Consider the following 24,199-nt stretch of genomic DNA (forward strand, 5'->3'; position numbering starts at 1 on the left):
TGGGGATCTCTAGGAAGAGATGGAACATGATGTGGCTCCCACATGCCCAGAACCAGCCCAGACAATTTACAAGCAGATATTTCTCATCCTCAGGAAACGCTTTGATTTTTTTCTTCCTTTTAATTAGTTTTAAATAACTATTATTCCGGTGCATGAGGCCATTTTTGTGTACATATATAATGAACTTGGAGCAAATTTACCTCCATTTCCCATTACCCTTCCTCGTTTTATCTCTCCTCAGAGCGGTGTTCTGTAGTAGGTACTGTTGTTACCCATTCTATAGATGAAGAAACTGAACCACAAGGAAGCACAAAAGCCAAGGCTGATCCCAGGGGCTTGGCTCTGCATCCCAAGCTGGTGTACTCTGCCCCGAGGAGTCCAATAGTCAGAAAGGCAGTCAGGTAACAGAGAGAAAAGGAGGGGGTCTTAATCATTGTGTAAGTGAAATGCCTGCAGGATTCTGAGTGGCACCCAGAGCAGGAGAGGCCCAAACTGCTAGATGAGAGACTGAAGTGGCCTGGTGCCCAGTGCCCAGTAGATTTTTGTTACCTGGAGACTGAGTATAATTACATGAGGTATTGGTCTTGCCTCCTCGGTTCACCAAAATTGGTCTTAGTTCTTTGATTTTCTGGCACTGGGGAAACCATGGGAAATGCGTCTGCCTTAAACAAAATTATTTAGTGTGTAGAAAACTACAGTTAGAGAACAACTCCTATTGGCATTCATCCAGAGAGTTTTTTTTTTTTTTTTTTTTTCTGAGCCTGGGGCCCAGCGTCACAGCCTGTCTATAAAGCTCCTCCAAGGAGATGGTTTGCCTTCCTTGTTAGCATCCTTCAGCTCGCCAGCAAGCTATGCTGTTTTCACTGCAATGTTGAGGGCTAACGGTGATGCTCTCATTGCCCACAAAATACACAGGGTTCCAGTGAGCAAACAGCCTTGCTCCAACCCACCCAGCACCAGCCACAGGTATGCCGACAGGAACTTGGTGTGTGTGGGGGGGCTGGGGGGGAGGGGGCGGGGGCCGGGGGCGGGGACACTGGCTCACAGGCTTGAATGGGGGCTGTTGGCTGGTGAGAGCAGATCTTGGCTGTCTCATTACTCTATGTCTACTCCTTGCCTTCTCCTCAACCTTTAGGCTCTGAGTCATATATGGTCAGGAGAGGCAGCCATATTGTCCCTCGAACTGTGCCACTGGGTGTTCATTTTCATCTTCGGATCCATTCCTTGGGTGTTTTGCTTTGTATGCAGGGATTATGACTAGTGGTGTTGTGGTGGATCTCTCTCTCTCTCTTTTTTTTTTTTTCTGGTTTTTCGAGACAAGGTTTCTCTGTGTAGCATTGCACCTTTCCTGGAACTTGCTTTGTAGACCAGGCTGGCCTCGAACTCACAGAGATCCGCCTGCCTCTGCCTCCTGAGTGCTGGGATTAAAGGCGTGTGCCATCACCGCCCAGCTGTGGTGGATCTCAGAGGGAGAGGTCGTGCATGTTTTTCATCTAAAAAATGGATACTTGCCATTTTAACACTGCTATTTGGTATATCGCTCCAAAAACCATTGTGTCCATACAGGCAACCTTCAGAGCAATTTTTAATTAGCTATGCTGAAACTCTTCCCTTTATCCAGCAGGGGTGAAAGGCTTCCTTTCCACCTTCCTTATGTTTCCCCATCTTATCTGCCTCAGGCCCACCAGCCCGAGCAGCTGCGATACCTTGTTCATCCTCTAGTGGGGATAAGGGGCAAGGGATTGTCCAGTGACGAGGGCTGAGGACAAGGAAAAGATTGCTGAATGCTAGCTGATCATTCAGTGATGGTCTCAGTAGGCTCTGGAGCTTTCTGGACCCTAAGAAGGGCCACCAGCACGCTCTCTGTAGTTGTCTAAAGCCTTTGGAGATAGTGATAAAACCATCAATCATGAGTGTAGGAGTTTGAAGTTTAGGGGGGTGATGATCAATGTGGTCAACGTCACGGTATTATTTAGATTAAGTTTATTGAGGTGGCACCACTCCCTGGCAGGGGCTGTAGATGAGGTAGAGAGGAGGAAGGGGACTCAGTAAGATCATTGCTCTTTGTTTCCTGACTGCAGATGAGATGGGACCCGCTGCCTCAAGCTCCCACCTCCAGGACTGTCCTGCCATGATTTCTGTACCCTTGCACTATGAACCCAAACAAGCCATTTCTCCCTTCAGCGGCTTTTGTCAGGATTTTTAGCAACAGGAAAAGTAACTAACGCACTGGGATGTTTGATGGAGGTCACTTGAGAGGGAATACATTCAAACTAGTTCACGGTCATCATGTCTGGCTTGACTCTGGTGTGGGCAGATAGAGAAGCGGAAGAAGAAACACAGCTGTATTATATTTTATATTTTAATTCCACATAATTTATATATCCAACAATATGGTGCTATTTTTCTGCCTTAAATCTGTCCTCTTCTAAAGAAATCGAAGCTGTTACAGCTACCTGCTGTTCATCGTTCCTGGCAGTCTGTATTCCTTCTTGTAGAACTGAGTTTACAGTTAGCATTGTTTCCCTTCAGCTTCGAGAACTGACCACAGGATTCCAGCCAGGGAAGCAGGTAGGCTAGCTGAAGATCTTCATCTCTCCTCCAGATCCTCTAAAACCCCAGACTCATCCATCCCTAGCTCTGTAGCAGGCCACCTGCTGCAGCCCCCATTCCTCTCTGCCTGGGAGATCCCAATGGATCACACACACCCCACCCCCCTATCCCCCCATTGCTTTATTCCAGCCCCCAAGCCCAGCAGGCACTCCCTGGGAACCCAGCCAGCAAAGCAGGTAGGCTAACAGGTCTTCACTGCTCCCTTACTCCAAATCTCATCAACAGCTCTGTAGCAGACCACCTGCTGTGGCCTCTCCTCACTCTCTGGCCCCAGTTCCTAGGGGACTGAGTAGATCCTGGGGAAACACCCTGCTTTCCTCCCTCCCGTGAACTCCCTCTCTCTTCTCTCCACCAGCCCATCCCCATTCCTAAGTGTCAGCTCCTAATACATAGAAAAACATTTTGCTTGGAATGCTCAGTGGCCACACCTATCAGGATCCCAGAAGAATTTCTTACCAGGCAACACACACTCTCCTAAGAACCAGAAAGGGCAACAAAAACCAAGGAACAAAACACCCACCCAACAAAGGCCAGATATCAACTCCTAAAATTACAGTCTTCCCAAACCCAGATGCCTAGATGCAGCATAGAACAAAATCACTAAGAGCCAGGACAATGTCTCCACTAGAGCCCAGAAATCCTACCACAGTAGGCCATGAGTATTGTAACAGCTGAAGCACAGAAGAAAACAAAAACCCATTAAAACAGGCTTTATGAATATGATAGAGGTCCTTACAGAGGAAATGAAAAAAATCTCTTAACGAAATTTATGAAAATATAAACCAACAATGGAAGGAGATGAATAAAACAGTTCAAGACCTGAAAGTGGAAATGGAATCAATAAAGAAAACCCAAAATGAAAGAAATATGGAAATGAAAACTTTAGGAACTCAAACAGGAACCTCTCAGAGGTAAGCCTCACCAATAGAATACAAGAAGTGGAAGAGAGAATCTCAGGTATTGAAGACACACTAGAAGAAATGGATACCTTTGTCAAAGAAAAATGTTAAATCTAAGAAAACCCTGGCACAAGACATACAGGGAATGTGGGATACTATGAAAAGACCAAATCTAAGAATAATAGGAATAGAGGAAGGAAGAAACCCAGGTCAAAGGCACAGAAAATATTTTCAACAAAACCATAGAAGAAAATTTTCCTAACTTAAAGAACAAGTTGTCTTTCAAGATATAAGAATCATAATGAATGCCAGATAGATTGGAGCAGAAAAAAAAGTCCCCTAGCTATATAAAAATCAAAACACTAAATATACAGAACAAAGAAAGACTATTAAAAGCTGAAAGGGAAAAAAACCAAGTAACATGTAAAGGCAGACCTATTAGAATAACACCTGACTTCTCAATGGAGATTCTAAAAGACAGAAGGGCTTGGACCGTTGATGTGGGATGTTCTGTATGTTAAATATGTTGCTCTGATTGGTTAATAAATAAAACACTGATTGGCCAGTAGCCAGGCAGGAAGTATAGGCAGGACAAGGAGAGAAGAGAATTCTGGGAACAGGAAGGCTGAGTCAGGATTCGCGAGCCAGACACAGAGGAAGCCAGAGGAAGTGAGGAAGCACAAGCCACGTGGCAAGGTATAGATTAATGGAAATGGGTTAATTTAAGATATAAGAACTAGATAGCAAGAAGCCTGCCACGGCCATACAGTTTATAAGTAATATAAGTCTCTGTGTTTACTTGGTTGGGTCTGAGCGGCTGCGGGACTGTCGGGTGAGAGAGATTTGTCCTGACTGTGGGCCAGGCAGGACTGGAGAAAACTTCAGCTATAGACCATTGTGCTGCAGACTCTAAGAGATCATGGATGCCAGCCCAGACTACCACACCAAGCAAAAATTTTAATCACAATAGATGGAGAAAACAAGACATTTCATGATAAAAACAAATTTAAGTGGTATCTATCTACAAATCAAACCTTATAGAAGGTGCTAGGAGAAAAACTCCAAAACATCCCATATGTTTAACTATGTAAAGATGTGTTGCATTTGTTTAATTATGAAAAGATGTGTTGCTGTTTTACCTTGCCTGCCTAAGGCACCTGATTGGTCTAATAAGAAGCTGAATGGCCAATAGTGAGGGAGGAGGTATAAGTGGAACTTTGGGCAAGGAGAGTAAGTAGGAGGAGGAATCTAGGCTTGACAGAGACAGAGGGAGAGAGGGAGACGCCAGGAGCCAGCCAGACATGGAGGAAGCAGGAAAGCAGGACAAACAGAATGAAAGGTAAAAAGTCCTGGGGCAAAACACAGATGACTAGAAACAGGTTAAATTAAGTTATGAGAGCTAGTGGGACAAGCCTAAGCTAAAGGCTGAGCATTCATAAATAATAATAAGTCTCCATGTCATTACTTGAGAGTTGGCTGGTGGGACAGAGAAAGAGCTTGGCTACATTTGGCACCCAACGTGGGGACCTGAATTTCCACATAGGGCCTGAGGAAGCTGAGACAAAACAAAACCAAAAACTCCAGGTAGGGCTCCTTTAAGATGTGCTGCTTGTGTACTAGAGCACTAAGTAGAAAAGCAAGTTAGATAAAAATGCCTGCCACAGTTCGGGCACCAAGTTCCTAGAGCTGGAGCGGTTAAATGCAGCTCCCAGTTAACTGCTGTCACCATCAGACAACAGGAAGCAGTCTAGAGAACACAACGCCCACATTCCCAGGAGGTGGAGTGGATGGTTTTTGGTTATTCGGTGGGTTATGAATGTTTGTCATCATTTAGTGAGGATATAGGAATATAGGATAAAAAGACAACTATTCATCTCAAACTTACATTGGTATGGAGTTTTGTATATTGATACAAATTTAAGGTTATTTTTGTTATACTGTATATATGTTTCTATTCTTGTACCTATGCAGCTCATTTAAAAATGTAATATAAAGTTCTATTCCTTGAAAGCTCTTATTACAAACTATTTAGAATAATTAAAAAAAGTAAGTCAGTAGTTAAGCCATCTATAAAAATCAAACTTGTAGTTATATTAGGTGTGTTTTCAAGGTTAAATACAGATATATTTTAGATAGATAGGTGATCTTCAAATGCCTCAGAGACCTACAGAATATGATATTTAACATGTTTAATAACCTATGGCTTTTCATGACAGTGAGACACATCTGCTCCTGGCACACCAATCTACTTCATAAAAGGATCCCTTTTCTGTGCCCTCAGAGATGCCAGAAGCCAGTCAGCCAGACACAGAGGAAGCAGGAAAGTAGGACATACAGAAAAAAAGGTAAAAAGCCTTGAGGCAAAGCATAGATAAATAGAAACAGGTCAAATTAAATTAAAAGAGCTAATGAGACTAGCCTAAACTAAGGCCGAGCATTCATAATAATAAGTCTCCCTGTCTTTATTTGGGAGCTGGTTGGTGGCCCAAAGAAAATACCAACTACAGGTCTTTGACAAAAATCTATGACCCTTCATGATAAAAGTCCTGGAGAGGTTATGTATACAAGGGACATACCTCAATACAATCAAGGCAGTTTACAGCAAGTCAATAGCCAATATCAACTTGAAATGGAGATTAACTCAAACCAATTCCACTAAAATCAGCAACAAGACAAGGCTGTCCACTCTCTCCACACCTATTCAATATAGTACTTGAAGTCTTAGCTAGAGCAATAAGACTTCAGGTCTGAAGGTCAGGGAGATGCAAATTGGAAAGGAAGAAGTCCAAGTGTTTTGTTTGTAGGTGACAGGACAGTATGCATAAGTGACCCTGAAGTGAGTATGGGGAGAGGAAGTTTGAAGAGCTGTGTGACCCACTGCGGATGGGGGGGAGGGGGAGGGGAGGCTTCCGCAGGTGGTCTGCTACAGAGCTGGAGGTGAGACTGGAGGAGAGGAGGGAGAGGTGAAGATCTGCAGTTAGCATACCCACTTCCCTGCATAGGTGGAATTTCCCCAACCTAGACTTAACTCATAATCTGCATATTTACAAGGTCTGCCAGCGGTTGCTAGGGACATCCAGTTTTGAAAAGCATTCCTTCAAAGTAGTGGGTTTCGACTTTGACTATACTTTATAACCACTTGGGGAGTATTAAAAAATGCCTTAGTTCTTGGCTGTACTTTGACCAATTAAATCTAATCTCCAGAGCTGGGACCCAGGCATGGGCTAGGGGGTTGTTAGGAAAACACTACAGGTGATTCCAATTTGCAGAGAAACAGCACTTAAGGATGGATTAAAAATATATATATTCATTAGGTTCACCTGGCGTTTGGCTAATGTCTGAAACCAAACCACACTCTGGGCCAATTAAGTCACAGTGCCTAAGGGCCAGCAGGATGCCAGCGCCTGCATCTGTCAGCTTCTCAGGTGAGTATACTCGTAGTCTGGATAAAGAGGGTGCTTTGGGACTTGGCTCGGGTCTCCGGGTCTCCTCTTTCCTGGAAGCCCTTCGTAAGGCATCTCCTTCCTCCTCCATGGGCCAGGTACCTCTCCTCCGTGTTCCCATGATGCCCTCTGCACAGTGTACCTTCTATCTGGTGCTCTGCTGTTCGACTGGTTTTTTCCTTTGCGTTTCTCACAGTGCTTGGCACACACAAGAGACTCATCCAGAAGTTACCATTCCTCTTACTGCTTTTATTTTTAGTTTAGCCCTAAAGTTCACCAAAGTTCGCCACGGCACAAGTTTGACAAAGGGAGAGTGTTCAGTGGTAGGTGGACTGGTTGTGAAGCTGTTGCAGTGGGTCTGGGTTGGAAGAGATGACTGGCTGGTGAATGAGCTCACCCAGTGAGGATGAACACCCCGGGAGGTAACATGGATAGGTATGTCCATTTGTTCTGCTGCTGTAACATAAAAGATTTTCTGTTGTCTCGGAGTTTTAGAGGCTCCAAGTTCAAGATCAAGGTTTCTCAGTAGGATGGATTCCTCTGGGGAGCTGTGAGGAAGAACCTGGTTTGTGTGCTTCTATTTGTTTCTGGGAGTTTGCTAGCAGTCTTTGGTGTTTCTTGGTTTATAGCACATCGCTTGTTTATCTTTTTGATGTCTTCTCCATACATGTGTGTTTAAATTCTCCCACCCCTGCTTCATGTGTGTTTAGTACATCTGCATAAGTACACATGTGTTTGGAGGCCAAAAGTCAATGCTAGGTGTCTTCCTCTATCTTGGCCTGATTTTTCTGAGACAAGGTCTCTCCTTGAACCTGAAACTTACCCATTGGTCAGACTGGCTGGCCAGTGAGCCCCAGGCATCCTCCTGTCTCCACCTTTCCACTGATGAGATTACAGGTAGGTACGTATGGGTCCCATGCCTGCTGGACTTATGTGGATACAGAGGATCCACACTCAGCTCCCCACACTTCATTCACTGAGCCATCTCCCCAGCCTCCCATTTCCTCCTTTCGTAAGGACGCACCCTGTGGGATGGCCCCACCTCCAAGTGCAGCCCTCCTCATCGATGATAACAATCACATTGCAGGCTTTTGCAATGGCTGTTTCCATGGAAGTACTGGAGATTAGGGCCTCGACACCCGAAAGGGATACAACTCAATCCATAGTGTAATAAATTGTGTCTTATGCAAGCATTTTGCCTCAGGTAATTGTGGTTTCGTCATTTTGAGGGTAAGTTAGATTTTTTGCTATGAGGGTAATGCATGCACTCGTTTTTCAGACTTTTGTCATAACTCATGCAAAGGAACTCTGGGGATACTGACAGAACCAGAAAGGCAAGTGTCCTCAGCCAGCTGACGGCCAATATGAGCTGAAGAAGCACAAGAGGGTGAGAGGGAGAAGGTAGATGCCATTGTTCTTGGTTGCTCCCTCACTCAATGGTGGGTGCTTTCCCTGCTCGGAGCTGATGCCTACCTAGACTTGTGCGCGTATGCGCTACAGAAAGCAGGCGCTCCCTCCTTCCTCTCCTTCCTCTCCTTCCTCTCCTTTCTCTCTGGCTTTCCTTGTTAATTGTTCTTTTGTGATTTTTGTCATGGCAATTAAATGCAGTGCAGGTTTGGTAATTAGCCGCTGTAATTAGAAACACTTTCAGGTTAGGAGGGCATTTCATCCGCCTGGTTTTAGGAGCTGCCACTGGCATTCTCTTGCCAGTGCTCGGACTTGGTTGGTGGTGGGAGGTGGGGGGTGGCAGGACTGGGCAGCTGTACACAATTAATGCCAGAGGAGGCTTTCTGCTAACAATGACACCTTGCATCCTGCCCTCAGAATTCTCCCTGGCAGCTGCAGGCAGAACCGTGTGGAGGGCTGTTCCTGCAGCTAATCACTCCCAGATCCCTCTCCAGCCCTTGGGTGCATGCTCTCATGCTAGAATCTGGACAGGATTATGCAGTCAGTGCCTGCCAGAATGGTACCATCCCCTCACAGGTTCTCTTTTCTGCCTGCCTTTTTCCCCAACGTGAGGCCAGGAGATCTTCCAGAAATTTATAAAAAGAACAACTTTTTACACGGGACACCTGTATCTCTTGTTAAAGCAAAGGTTGAATTGGGGTGTAGTGGCATACAGTTTTAATCCCAGCACTTGGGAGGCAGAGGCAGGCAGGCCTCTGTGAGTTCAAGGCCAGCCTGGGCTACAGAGCGAGCCAGGGATACATAGTAAGACCCTGTCTCGAAAAACAAACCCCAAACAACAACAACAAAAGTGTAAACACACACACAATCCATACACACATACAAACAAAACAAAAGCAAACCTCATACATGTTTAAAGAAGAGAAAAACCCCTACTGTTTTCTCTACAAGTTTTCCTCTCCTGAAAAGCAAAACAAAAAACAAGAAAGTTCTAACAAACCTGAAATCAAAGCCCACAGGAAACCCTGCAAGAGTGGGTGGGTCTGATGTCAGTCACAGTTGTGTGTGTGTGTGTGTGTGTGTGTGTGTGTGTGTGTGTTGGGGGGGTTGTGTTTACAATCTGTTGTTATCAGAAGTTGAGCCTCTGTGAGGAAATAAAAGGTCCTTAAACTGTTATTTATCCTTTTTTTTTTTTGGATCAGTCTAGACTCCTTTTGTCTTCCATCTCTAACTTGTGGGTTCGGGTTTCATTAAAGGGGCTTGCCCGTGGGCTTAGACGGGAGCTTGAGGAAGCTCTTCCTGTGTTGGGATCTGCACCGACTGGCTGGACATTGACACCCATAGAACAGTAGCAGAGAAACTCAGGGTGGGCTCTTCGCCCGATCCCCGACTGTTGGGAGCGTCTGCCCGTCCCTGGTCCTGCTGGGAGAGCCCCTCAGATCAGCGTGGATCCAGTCAGACTCAGAATCACCTGTGAGGGCTCACAAGTCTCCCCAGAACCACTCTGGACACCCCAGATAAGTAAACTTCCATATCTCCCTTAGTCTTAGGTCTCAGGACAGGGTGATCTTTGAAAGGGATCATCAGGGGTTCTGACATCTATTCAAAATCTTTTTTAAATTAAAAATAATTCTCCTGAGTGTGGTATTCTCTTCCATAATATATCTATTTTTCATTTGAAGGGAAAGATGACATTCCCCCTCCTCACCAGATTTGTGATTAAAATTAATGATCCTCTGCAGATGGTACCTGGCTGCTGTGACCTGGGGGAACTGGTGGATGGGGGAGCTGAAAACGTCTGCTGGAAGGACTCACTTGAGGAACACAAGAAACTGAGTTGTCATTAGACAGGCGCAGCAGTGGGCAGACGTGGAGAACTGCCTTGTGTTTCTGGGTGACAGTGTTTGGTGAAGCCCTTGGTGGTTGTTGTTTTTTGAGACAGGGTTTCTTTGTGTGACATCCCTGGCTGTCCTGGAACTCACTTTGTAGACCAGGCTGGCCTCGAATTCAGAGATCCTCCTGCCTTTGCCTCCTGAGTGATTGTCGCTTGTTCTTTTTACTGCAGGGGCCTTGTGATAGACAGCCTGGGTTCACAGTGGGAACTTACCCCTGCCTTTCTCTTTTTACTCTTTGAGTCTTTGAATGAGGTCTTGAAGTTGAAGAACTAGCCAAGACCATGAACATGCAGGTCAGATGCATCAGGCTCCTGACATTAGCTTGTCAAAGGCACCTTAATGTGTTGTGATAATTAAGAGTCCCTAGCAGTAAGTGGGGGTGGGGTGGAGTGGGGTCGATGGCTGTGGATTCAGGAAGAGCAACTTGCCTGTGGTAGGCATAGGCTAACGCTTACAGTCAAGTGTGCTTGAGTGACCCGCTCCTGTCTCTGCCTTGTGGTGAGATTTCCTTCAGTATTAGGCTGGCTCCTCTACAGGATCGGAACTGATAGACTGTGTGTACATTATAAAGGACACTCATTAAAGTGGCTTACAACAGCTCGGGGCTGGGTGGTCCAACAATGGCCAGCTGCATGCTGGAGAGGCTGAGAACCTGGGAGTTGCTCAGGCTTGGCAGCTGACTGCTGCAGCAGTCTCTGGGTAGGCTGAAGGCCTGGAGAAGTCCCAGCGATGCTCTGGTCTTTGGTCCACGCTGAAAGAAGAAGCTGTATTCTGATGTTAGGACAGCAACAGGAAGCCAGGGCAGGCAAGCAATCAGGGCGGATTTCCCGGCCCTCTGTATAGCTGGGTTGTCGCCAGCTCTGGAGGAAGTCTTTCCGAATTAACCCTTCCTTGGGATGCTCTCACAGATGTCCCAGGGGGTGGATCTCTTAGTTGATCCAAGATGCCATCAAACTGGCAATCAGCGTGGCAGTGTGTTGGTGTGAGTGTTGATGTGACTGGCATGGAGTTGGGCCAGTCTTTAAGGACACAGTGCCATCTGGTTGACCTACCTTGGTCACAAGGAAAAGGGGTGGGGGTGGGGCGGAGGAACCATGACAGGAATTCTTGAGAAAGCAAACCAAGTCTTACCTTATCTGTAAGTCTGATCTTTGTCTGTCACAGGGTGTCCAGGTTCACACAAGATGCTTCTCTCTCTCTCTCTCTCTCTCTCTCTGGTTTTTCGAGCCAGTGTTTCTCTTTGTAGCCCTGGCTATCCTGGAACTCACTCGGTAGAGTAGGCTGGCCTTGAACTCAGAGATCTGCCTGCCTCTGCCTCCAGAGTGCCGGCATTAAAGGCGAGTGCCACCACTGCCTGGCCACAAGATACTTCTCAAACTTAGTTCTCCTACTTATTTATTTCTACGAGTGTTTTGATGGAAGGTATATGTGTGTGTGTGTGTGTGTGTGTGTGTGTGTGTGTATACCTCCTGCATGCCTGGTGCCCACAGAGACCAGATGAGGGAGTTGCATCCCCTGGAACTGGAGTTAGGGTGGCTGTGTGCCACCCTGTGGGTGCTGGGAACTGAACCTGGGTCATTTGCAAGCGCAGCTCTTAACCACCAAGGATCTTTCTAGCCCCGTTAGTTCCCCTCTTATTTCCTCTAAATAGTTCCTACTTCTTCTTGAAGACGTTCTTTTCGTTGACCAAGTTATGTAGTTTAAGTTGTGCTCCCTCGCCCTGTGTTATTTCTCTTTCAATAACATCCGTAAGATACTCATTTTTTTTTTTTTTTTTTTTTTGGTTTTTTTCGAGACAGGGTTTCTCTGTGTAGCTTTGCGCCTTTCCTGGAACTCGCTTTGGAGACCAGGCTGGCCTCGAACTCACAGAGATCCGCCTGGCTCTGCCTCCCGAGTGCTGGGATTAAAGGCGTGCGCCACCACCGCCCGGCGATACTCATTTTTAAACGTAATGTATTTACTTATTTTATGTTTATGTGTTTGTGCCTGTGTGTGTCTGTGTAGGTGACATGTGTGGGAGCCTGTGGAGGTCAGAAGAGGGCGTCAGATCCCCCACAGAACTGAAGTTACAGGTAGTTGGGAGTCAACATACAGGTTTTGGGAACCGAACCCAGGTCCTCTGCAAGAGCAGTACTTGCTTTTGACAGCCAACTCATCTGCCAGCCCCATTCTTACAGGAATGTCTTAGAAAACACGTGTTTGGGGTTGGAGTGATGGCTTTAGTGGTTAAGGGCACTGGCTGCCTTTCCAGAGGACCTGAATTCGATCCTCAGTACCCATGTGGTGCCTCATAACCAGCTGTTACTCCTCCCACAGGATCTGATACCCTCTTATGACCTCTGAGGGCATTACACACATGTGCACAGACGTATATACAGACAACATATGTCTACACACAAAATAGTAAAAAAATTAAAGATGGGGAAAAAATCCATGTTTGCCTCTAGTGCTACATGGGTAATTTTTTTTTTTTTTTTTTTTTTTTTTTTTTTTTATCAAAGTTCACTGTGAACTCACAATTTCCCTCTTACTTTAGTATAGTGAACTTTGGACCTTAGCCTGTCTTACTCAGTGACTGAGGTCATCTGGCACTGCAGGAAAGGGCTAAGATGCATCGCACAGAGCTGAGTTCAAACCCAGGGGTTGCTGATACAGAGCTATGCAGCTGCAGTTCTCTGAATTCCGGTTACCAAAGCAGAAAGTAGACAACAGTATTCCCCCTCCCCCAGATGGATTGAAATAGTAAAGTGAGGTGATATGTGCTTTTTGTTGTTGCTTTGTTTTTTGAGACAGCGTCGCTACACAGCTCTGGCTGTCTTTGAACTCAGTAGGTAGACCAGGCTGGCCTTGAACTCACAAGAGATCCACCTGCTTCTGCCTCCCAAGTGCTGAGATTAAACATGCCCTACATATGTACTATTTCTACTGCAGTATCTGCTATAGATGAAGTCCTAAGCGATTTGAACTTCTCTGTTCTTTCTTGGAAGAAGAAAACTTGCTCAATGCACAAGGCCCTTAAGAGCCTGCTCAGATTTAGGATAGAACCGCAGTGAAACCTTTTTTAAAAAAATTGAGTCAACAGCCTGGCTAAGATCCCTGCTCTTGGACCTTTGTCTTTACAAAAGGTAATGGAGATGATATTCAGCACACTGTCCTTCAATCTGATGCCAGACTTTATGCTGAATTCTGAAGAGGGTATGTGATGTAGACACAGTAATAGAAAACGGAACTGGATAGCAAGGTTAGATGCAGAAGTCATTAGCAGGTGCAGCTTTGGCTATTTCCTTAACATGTTACAGGAAGGTGGGCACACAGGCAGAAGAGTTAAGAGTTTTGGACACTGAAGGACCTTGATTTCCTCAGGTTAGTGGTTTCAAGAGACACTTGGCAAGCTCTGGACATTCCTTATTGTAGTCACTGGGATGGTAAAGGAGGGGAGGTGTAGTTGTGGGGCTGGCACCAGAGAGTTGAGGCTGGGGTTGATGTTGAACCTCTTGCAATGCATAGGGCACTTCCAAGTAGGGAATGCCTTGGTCCTCACGGGAGCAGCATCAAGAGCAGAAGCTCTGCTGTAGGTGAATCTTGGTAGGCTCTGTGTTTAAGGGGTGGGCTTTGTTTTCATCAGGAAATTATACAAGTGAGCACAAGTTCTAAGTTTTACCAGTGTATCCATCTATGATCTCTCAAGAAAACAACACAGAGCTCAAAAAAAACCTAGCTTGCTCTCAGCACCTTGAATTTTGTGTTGCAATGTTGATAGAGTAGTGACTTTCTTAGACTTTAACAAAAATACTCTGTGTGTGTGTGTGTGTGTGCGCACCCATATGTGTAGATGCACATATATATACCACTGACATCTCTCTAGCCCCCAAATGATGTTTCTAAAGAGTTTAATGTGCTTGCTGTAAACTTAAAACTGCTAAAAAAAAAATGAGTCTATTAGCAAAACATTCTGCAAATGGAGAAGTGGCTGTGATTAATGGAGCAGTGTGTCTGAGACTCCTCTAAATTAAGGCCAAATGAGTTCCAGGAATCAAACATCTAAAAATTAGATTATTCGGATTTCTCCCATCTTTGTTAATTATCAGCTTTAAAAATGGCGCTGTGATTTAATTAGGTGTGGGAATAAAACCTACGGTCTCTACACTGTTCAAGGATGATAAATCCCTAAGACTGAGGCCAAATTAAGATTCTGTGTTCTTAATTCCTTTGCTATGAACCCATGTTGGCTCCTTTATTGGCCATTTAACCACCTTCGTAGGTTCTCAGACCCCCTCAAATTATTCTCTTGTAGAGAGTTGCTAAGTGCATGTACTTAGCTGGGTTGTCAGGGTGGCATTTCTGTGTGTGTAAAGTCCCTGTTTAGGGTAATGTTGAGACAGGAACATGCTGAGTGCTTGTGTCTTCCGGAATTCTGGGGACTTCACGGCCACCACATTGTCATCCTTCCAAGTCCCCATGCATTTGCTTTTGTAACCTGGCCAGCAGAAATAAGGATATTCTAAAGAGACACCTCTGTCCCTCAGCCTTATTAAACTGGTGCAACAATGTACCCCAAGAAAGGGGAATTTGCCCAGCAATCTCATGGTGAGAGAAGGAAATGTTTCAAAGCCTGGCACTGGCCAGCCGGAAAACTTGTCTCTCAGGAAAGGGATTTCACAGTTCTATCTCCTAGTCAGATCAGCTACCATGTGGGAAGAGGGTGAAGCTTGGACAGTGATGGGTCGTGGGGGTGGGGCTGCTGAGATGTATTATATAGCCCTGGCCCTCTCCTTTAACCTCACCTCAGGATCCAAAGACAGACTGAAGGAGGAGGTCACGAGGTCGCCGTCTCTTTTCCTCACGTGGCAGCGTTGAGTAGATTCCATTTGTCTGCTCTTTACTAATCGTCTGGCTCTTTTAACTGTTTTCCCGAGGAAAAGTGGGGTGCTGTGCCCCTTCACCAAAGGACGTTTCCTACTTAGATCCTTGTTGGTGGTCAGACATATTTTAAATATGGACGTGGAGTGAGTGAGAAGAGTAGAGAAGGGGAGAGCTGGGAGCCTTGGGCGAGGCTAAAGGGAAGGTGCTATGGTTCCAATATGGACTGTCCTCCAGAAACTCATAGAATGAGTTGACAAATGTAGGTCTCCTCTGCAGCCGTGTTTCAAGATCATGAGGGCTTTCACCTGACCAATCAGTCTACCTATCAACAGCTTCATGGCTGAATGGACATAGAAGGTCATGAAGACTATGAGAGGTAGAGTTTTAAAATGGTATTTATGTACTTTTATGGGCATTGGGGTTTTGCCTGCATGTGTGTCTGTGTGAGAGTATCAGATTCCCTGGAACTGGAGCTACAGACAATTACAAGCCGCCATGTGGGTGCTAGGAATTGAACCTGGGTCCTCTGGAAAAGTAACCAATGTTCTTAACTGCTGAGCCAAGGAGCTAGATCTTGATTGGAGGGAGTAGATCTGTGGGAGTTTGCCCTGAGAGGCTGGGTCTTTTTCCTTGACCTCCTCGCTCCCTCCCTGGGTTTCCTGAGTACCATGAGGTAAGCCACTTGACTCTGAGACCTGTTCCCTGCCATATGATGTTCTAGCACCGGAGCCAGGTCGTCTTGGACCAGCCCTCTGAAACCAGGAGTCAGAATCAACCTTTTTACCTTGTGGGTGGACTTTCCTCCTGTGTTATTTCATCACAGGGATTAGTAAGTGGCTAACACAGAGGGGAGAATGGTTGAGGAAAAAGCTAGGTGGTCAGAATCCAGATGGTCGGCACTCTGAAGCGTGGCGTGGTGCATGCCTTTGTGTTTCAAAATCCTCTTCTGCAAGCAGAGAGATTAAGGGCACCCCCCCCCCCCCAACACACACACACCTTTAACTCCTCCATAAATAACCTCCAGTTACTTTCCTTATTTGTAGGGAGATGCTTTTTCTGGACGCCAAGGTGATTGAATATTGATTTGGTTAAAAATAGAGACCTAGTCTCCATTTAAACCCTGCAGTCCATCCTTGCTCTCCCCCGCTACATCACTTCTATCCTATTTTCTGAAGACCAACTTAATTAAAAGTGCCATGGATGGCTTATTACATTTCTTCATCTGAAGAAGAAATGGAAACAAGAACGGTTCCTCGATACTGTAACCAAACAAGCTGGTAATTTGGAGACTAGGTTTGGGGAGAAAGGCAAGGAATTGTTTAAACGTCAGTGAATGAGGCCACTCTGTTTGGCCAGCGCAGTGCTGGAGAAGGCTGCATCTTTATCTGATGGGGAAGAACGTAAGAACTGCTTAGAGCAGTTTGTGGAAGTAACAACACGAGATCTCCGTGTTTCACGCGAACAGCCACTGCTCTTTTCAACCAGGAAGTTGTCGTGGCAGATCAATTTCAGAGCGATAGGCATACGCCTGCTGCTGTGTTTTTTGTTAGTGAAGACTGTTTTATCTGCTGATCATAGGGGAAAATCCCTGAAATTTTGTCCTGTTCTAGGGAAGAACATTCTTCTTTGTCTTAAGAGAATAGAAAGGGAAGCCAGACTGTCTCTCCCCCCGGCCCCCTGGACAAGGACGAGGAGACTAGCAGCAGGCAGCGGCAGGCCGTTTTGCAGCCCTGGGGAAGCCAGCTTTACAGCCAGTGATGTCCACGGCATCAACGAGGGCATGCCTCTGTAGCAGAGCTTCTCCATGTCGGCACTATTGACATTTTAGGTTGGGAAATTATTTCTTGTAGGGCTGGAGAGAAGGCTCAGTTGGTAAGATACTTGCTCCACAAGCATGTGTACCTGAGTTTGGATGGCCAGTATCTATCAACAAAACGCCCGGAGTGGTGGCGCATGTTTTTAACCTCAGAGCTGGGGAGACAGAGACAGGGGGATCTTGGGAGCTAATCAGTATAATTGAATTGGTGAGCTCCAGGTTCAGTGAGAGACTCTATCTTTAAAAAGAAGGTGGAGAGAGACTGAGCAAGACACCTGCCATTGACTTCTGGTTGCCACATCAACATGTGATGTACACACTCGTATCCAAATGCACACATATATGAGCACACACCCTTACCCTCCACACAAACACACCGCTCTTCCTGGCAGGAGGTGTCTTGTGTGTTACAGGACATTCATTAGCATTGCTGGCCTCTGTCCTTGTAGATGACAGAAACAACTGACTTCCAGTCATGGTGATCAAAAATGTCTCCAGGTGTGGTCACATGCTTAATGGAGGAGATAATTACTTTAAAGAAGTTCAGTATAGAGATAATGTGAGACACACATGTAATTAAAATTTTTCTTGTAGCACATAGAAAAGAAACAGATCAAATTAATATAAACAGTATATCCCACCTAATCTAATTATTCAAGATATGACAATCACAGCTATAAGAATATAAAATTAATGTGGTGTTTTATGCTCATTTTTTTGGGAGGATATAAACTCCTTGAAATCTAGTGTGTATAACATGCTTAGAGAGTATTTTAAATCTTGCTAGTAACATTTCAAGTGTGAATAGCCATAAATAGTGAGTGAAAGCCATCTTAGACAGCACATCTATACAGGCTAGCACAGGAACTGACTTTACCCCGACTTCCTGTGAATAGGGTCTGTAAACTTTTTTCTTTTTTTTAAACATTGTCTTTGTTAAAAGTTAGTTCAGGTGGGATTATCTTTCTGGCAGGAAGCATTGTAATACAAGGTCACGTGGCTATCAATGTTATTTGAGGTCTTAAAAATCTCTAGTAGAGGTCTTTGCTAGCATTTGTTCCTTGTTATGTAAGCTTTGGCCGTAGTGGCTATCAGCACTCCTTGTGTGGTCCAAAGATGCTGTTTTTGCCAGGATAGCAAAGCATCTTCCTGCTTATCCCATGATTACAGATCCAGCTTCCTGGAAAGGGCCTTGTTCCTCTATAAGCCATGCTTGCTTGCTGTGGGTGTCTTTTTTTTCCCCAGTACTTTGTCCCTTCTTCCTAAGTGGACCTTCTTTGCTTGTGAACTGCTCTTGTGGGCTCAGCATACTTCTTTGTGGCAGAAATAGTAAATACAAGTGTGAGATGGATGCTCAGTCCAAGTAAAATGAGCAGAATAAAGAATGAACTTTCTTGACCACAGCTTGGGGTTGCAGGAGGGTGGAGAGAGGGACTTACCGCAGGGCTGTTGGAATCAGAGACTGACAAGGAAGCCTGGCATGGTGATGCCCACCGTTTGTAACTCCTGCTGGGGAGGTGGATGTAGGGAGATGAGTGGGTTTGTTGACCAGCTGGCCTAGCTGAATTAGCAATCTCCAGGCCAACGAGAGACCCTGTCTCAAAAAACACGGTAAACCACTCCCCACGAACAACACCAGATGCTGTCCTCTAGGCTCCACACACATGTGCCAACACATACATGCACACCTATACCCACTTGCCCCCAGAAATCAGATTTCACAAGGAAGTTACTTAGGGAATGTTTCTTTTCCTCGGAAGCCACAGGCTTCCATAACTGAAAACACCTGGGGTTGCAGTACAGGCTTCTTTACTCTAAGAACTACAAGTGGTAGAAAAATCACATGGCCGCATCCTCCTCTGCCTGCTGTGGAAGACTCAAGAGTACTGAGGTTGAATAACCATGTTCAGGGCCATGCTGTACTGGGGGCAGTTCCAGGACCGTAACCTGCTCTCCTGAAATAATTTTAGCTGTCCATGAAGTGGCTATCATAGTCCAGAGTTTCTGTCTATCCTCCACCCAGCTTCCCTAGGGGCATCTTACGGAATCACAGCATAGTTACCAGAAATGAAGAGCTGATAAGATACACCACCAATGGCAGACCTTACTCAATTCTCCTCCCCTCCCCATTTTCCTATGTAGTTTTTCTTTTGAGAAGTTCATTCAATGGAATTTCATTACATCTGAATGACTGCCACCAGAGCAGAACACACAAGTGTCTGATTGACCCAAATAAACTTCCCTGGCCCCGACTTTAAGCCCCAGCAGCAAACGCTTCTTCATGATGGAACTCAGTCATCACCCCAAGTGAACCTCTGGAGACCCTCTTCTCTCCCTGAGCCCCATGCTCTGAAGATCATCCACACATTTGGTTGTGCACAGCAGTCATTCTTCTGTTTTTATTGCCACACTGCATATCTTTTTTTTTTTTTTTTTTTAAAGATTTATTTATTTATTATGTATACAGTGTTCTGTCTGCACATATCCCTGCAGGCCAGAAGAGGGCACCAGATCTCATTACAGATGGTTGTGAGCCACCATGTGGTTGCTGGGAATTGAACTCAGGACCTTTGGAAGAGCAAGCAGTGCTCTTAACCTCTGAGCCATCTCTCCAGCCCCCCACACTGCATATCTTTGTGAGGACACAGCAGAGTTTGTTGAATCAATTAGCCACTGAAAGATGTTTGGGTGGTTTTCAGTTTAGGGCTGCTTACTATAAAGCAAAGACAGACAGAAAGAAACAACAACAAAATTGTGCTCTGGACATGGCAAATTCACTTTTAATGATTTTCCTAGTGCTGTGAGCTGAAATGTGATCTTTAGTAATTATTCTTTATTTATATGTTTGTACTGTGTAGGCCCGTATGAGTATTATACGCACTCCATGTGTACAGGAGCCTGAGAAGGCCAGAAGAGGGCATCGTATTCCCAGGAACTGGAGTTACAGGAGGTTATGAGTTGTCATGTTGGTACCGGGAATGGAACCCAGGTCCTCAGCAAGAGCAGTAAGGGCTCTTAACTGCTGAGCCACCACTCCATTCCCTTAATTGTTATTACTATCTTTCTACAATCTTTAATTTGTAATTACTTTCATGTGTCTAACAGAGACGGAAATGATAGGAAGAAACACAGGCTGATCCCCCAGTCTCAGACACATTCATCACCAATTCTGTTGACTCTGATTGGATATATCATTAGGGAAGAAATTTCTAAGTAATATCACTGGTTCTTTTTTTGTTTTTTTGTTTTTTTGCTTTGTTTTGTTTTGTTTTTGTTTTTGTTTTTTGAGACAGGGTTTCTCTGTGTAGTTTTGGTGCCTGTCCTGGATCTCACTCTGTAGGCCAGGCTGGCCTCGAACTCACAGAGATCTGCCTGGCTCTGCCTCCAGAGTGCTGGCATTAAAGGCGTTTGCCACAATTTCTGGCTACTTGTACCTTTCCAATGTTTTCCTTTCCTCCTTTGGACAAGGTGGACTCCTGGAAGCTTGACATGGCTTCAGAGGTCCACCGGGGATAGATATTCTGCCCCTCAAAGGCCTGGGGAGCATCTGTTCCTTTCGATCGGTGGGAAGTCCTCATTGGAACAGGAAGTTCAGAAGCTGTTGAGATGGCTCAGCAGTTGGGAGTGCTGGCTGCTGTTCCAGCAGACAGAGTTCAGTTCATTCACCATGGGCGGACACACAGACACACAGACACACAGACACACAGAGACACACACACAGAGACACACACACACACACAGACACACACAGACACACACACACAGACACACACACACACACACACACACACACACACACACACACACACACACACACGAGGGGAGGGATCCTGATGCACCATCTCTCCACCTCCAAACAATGCACTCATATTGTGGATGGCTTTTCACAGTGTTAAATGCGCCAGGTATAGGATATATAACAGAATAAGATTCATTCTGACCTTCAGCCACATTAACAAATAGGAAAAGTGTGTTTGCCAGCTTCTTGCTGAGTGTTGGATTCCCCTTGTCCCCAGATTCCTTGTAGGTTTGTTTGTTTGTTTTTTCAATATCTAATTTCTCCTCCTTCCTTGCCACCTCTCCCAGAGTCTCATCAACCAAAGCTCACATGTTGTTATAGTTTTCCTGCCTGGCCCACAGTCAGGACAAATCTCTCTCACCCGCCAGTCCCACGCCGCTCAAACCCGATCAAGTAAACACAGACACTTATATTGGTTACAAACTGTATGGCCGTGGCAGGCTTCTTGTTAACTGTTCTTACAGCTTAAATTAATCTATTTCTATTAATCTATACCTTGCCACGTGGCTTGTGGCTTACCGGTACTTTACATCTTCCTTGTCCTGATGGCGGCTGGCAGTGTCTCCCTCACTCAGCCTTCCACTTCCCAGCTCTATTCTCCTCCTTGTCCCGCCTACACTTCCTGCCTGGCCACGGGCCAATCAGTGATTTATTCATTGACCAATCAGCAACACATTTGACATACAGACCATCCCACAGCACCTCCCCTTTTCTTTTCTTAAAAAGGAAGGTTTTAACCTTTATACATCTCCAAAGTCAGCTTGGTATAGTTGGGAATTTGGGCGTAGCTTTTCTTACTACTTCCTGCTGGAGGGGGGCGCTGTATCTTCTGGGGAAACAAAGAAAATTTTAGGATCATGGAGTAGTCCGTGAGGCTGTATCATCTGAGCCAGTTGCCTTGAAACGGTTTTGGATGTTGGATCATCTGGGCCATGGTGTCATCGGAGACCTTTCAGGTGGTCTTGGCTGGTCAAACCTGATGTGTCTTAATCTGGAACAGATCCATAGCCTCTGACTTTCTGTGGAAACAAAAGCAGAATCTCCTTTCCAAAGCAACATATCCTTATATCCAAATTTTGAAGTCAAGGTACCTTTAAAATATACATTTTGGCATAACTCAACAGCTTTTGTAATCAAATGTTTTTCTTTAGTTACGAATATCAAAGAGAACATAATCCAGATTCTCTGTGTGGTAGCCATCTTTACGTGGCTTATTTTTTTATACTAGCTTGAACCTATTGCTTTAAACTGCAGCCTTCTAAGCCTGAAACGGCGCTGGTGCTGTGGCTGCTGGCTCCGCCCACTTCAGCTTCCCAAAATGGCGGTGATACATTTTTCGCCAGCTCTGGGAGCCATCAACTCTCAGAAATAGTGGGTCTATGCTTCTATCAAAGCAGCGTGTAGCCCAGAAACCTTTTTTTTGTTTTGTTTTGTACTAGCAAAGGCTAAATCCACCACACAGCTTAATGTGCCATTTGCAGAGGCCTCATTCCCACCATACTGCAGGTCGAGTGCGCACGCCAGCAACCCGCCAGTAGCTCAAACCGGCAGCTGCCGCTCATTTGAGAGAGACAATTAGGAACTGTTTTTAGCTCCCTTTTAGAATCTTTTTTTCTCAGTTTTTAGGTGGAAACTCTTGCCACCACGTTGGACGCCATTTGTTGTTATAGTTTTCCTGCCTGGCCCACAGTCAGGACAAATCTCTCTCACCCGCCAGTCCCACGCCGCTCAAACCCGATCAAGTAAACACAGACACTTATATTGGTTACAAACTGTATGGCCGTGGCAGGCTTCTTGTTAACTGTTCTTACAGCTTAAATTAATCTATTTCTATTAATCTATACCTTGCCACGTGGCTTGTGGCTTACCGGTACTTTACATCTTCCTTGTCCTGATGGCGGCTGGCAGTGTCTCCCTCACTCAGCCTTCCACTTCCCAGCTCTATTCTCCTCCTTGTCCCGCCTACACTTCCTGCCTGGCCACGGGCCAATCAGTGATTTATTCATTGACCAATCAGCAACACATTTGACATACAGACCATCCCACAGCACTCACATTTTTCTTTGCAAATCCTTTAGAGCTCTCTTTTACTGGTGACACTAGATTCTGTAGACAAGCAAATCCTTCAGTTTTGTAATGAATTTGGTAGCTCAGCCCGGAGACATGCTGTCACCTCCTCCTCACGTTCCTCGAGGCTGGCAGGGAGAGGCAGGCATTTCAGGCATGCCATAGGCAGTATACGGATGACAATCTTCTCCTCTGTGTTCTCTACAGAAAATAGAGGACGTGATGAGTCGGGGTTTTCTCCCACTGTTGTTTTTCCGGGATGCCTGGGACTGAGTGTGTGTGAGTATGTTCAATGGGGGGTGATCCTGGATAGTGAGGGGCATCCAGATGTCTTCTGAGGAGCAGAGCAAGGCTGTTCTTCAGTTGCTATGCTCTGGAATCATCATCTGTTTTAAGTTAAAGGGTAATGGCCCAGATTAGGGTAATCCTGATTATGACTCTTCAGTTTTTCCCCCCGTGTGCATTCTGACATATATTTTATTACTAATTTAGGATTTATTTAGACTTGTTAAAAAGCAAAATCCAACAACTGGATGATTATCACAAACCTCCAGTCCTTGCTGGGGAGGGTTTTCCTCTGGCCAGTGAGTGGGGGCTGTGGGTGAGGTTGTTTAATTGCAAAGACAGACCAGTGCTCTGTCCCGGTCCCAAAGCATGGAGGGATGAGGGGCCATCTCCTGGGCTTTATCCTAACTCCTCAATAAACTTTCAAAAAGAGCCTTTTGTGTGTTTGTGTGAATTGGAAATTCCAGCCCCTCTCCTTCTCCCACCCTTCCTCTCCCTCCCTCCTTCCCCAGCACAGGGAGAATGGAAGGCCAACACATGCCCTGGCTGCTTCTCAGGGCAGAGTCTAATTTCTGAGTGTGAAGTCGGCACCAGCGTTCAAAGAAGCATTATTATTTCATCCAATTTAAAGCCTTGCCTGGTGTTGAATGGGTGAGCACCTAATTTCACCTTTGGAGGCAATTGGGAAGCTTTTTGTGCTAAAAGAAAGAAGAAAAGAGGATTCTGAAGGATAATTGATTGAAAATCCCTTTAAGGTGCCAGAAAACGGCTCCCTTCCAAAAGGGGATGAATGAGGTCAAAATATGTTTGTTAAAAGTGTAGGGGGCATGAAAGCCTTAATTATTTCTTTGGAGAGTCGTGTCTTTTAAAGATTCAAACAAAAGCTTCAAGAAGGTAGAAGCTTGGAGGAATTGCTCACAGCCTTAGAAGGAGCGAAGTCAAAGGCAAACAGTTACTGGTTAACAATGGTGGGGTAGTGGAGAGCAGCTCTTTTCCAAGGAGGACACCTGCCCCGGGAGGAGCCCCAGGATGACCGCGTGGTGGCTTTGTCCTGGTCATTACAGGGGAAAAAGGGGGGGCAACAGGAGCTATGGTTGGGAATGAGGACAATA

General features: G+C 45.5%; 1 long non-coding RNA gene across 1 annotated transcript in view; it reads left to right on the forward strand.

The window, feature by feature from the left end:
* The first annotated feature begins 807 nt into the window (after window positions 1–807).
* LOC128095012 (uncharacterized) overlaps window positions 808–24,199 on the forward strand; it is a 99,760-nt gene continuing 76,368 nt past the window's right edge. The window contains exons 1-2 of the long non-coding RNA XR_008213133.1: window positions 808–966; window positions 6,827–6,937. This is a non-coding gene — a long non-coding RNA (uncharacterized LOC128095012). The remainder of the gene's footprint in view (window positions 967–6,826; window positions 6,938–24,199) is intronic.

Source organism: Peromyscus californicus, unplaced genomic scaffold, assembly GCF_007827085.1.
Source record: "Peromyscus californicus insignis strain IS unplaced genomic scaffold, ASM782708v3 Scaffold_4__1_contigs__length_199733344, whole genome shotgun sequence".
Classification (NCBI taxonomy): domain Eukaryota; kingdom Metazoa; phylum Chordata; class Mammalia; order Rodentia; family Cricetidae; genus Peromyscus; species Peromyscus californicus.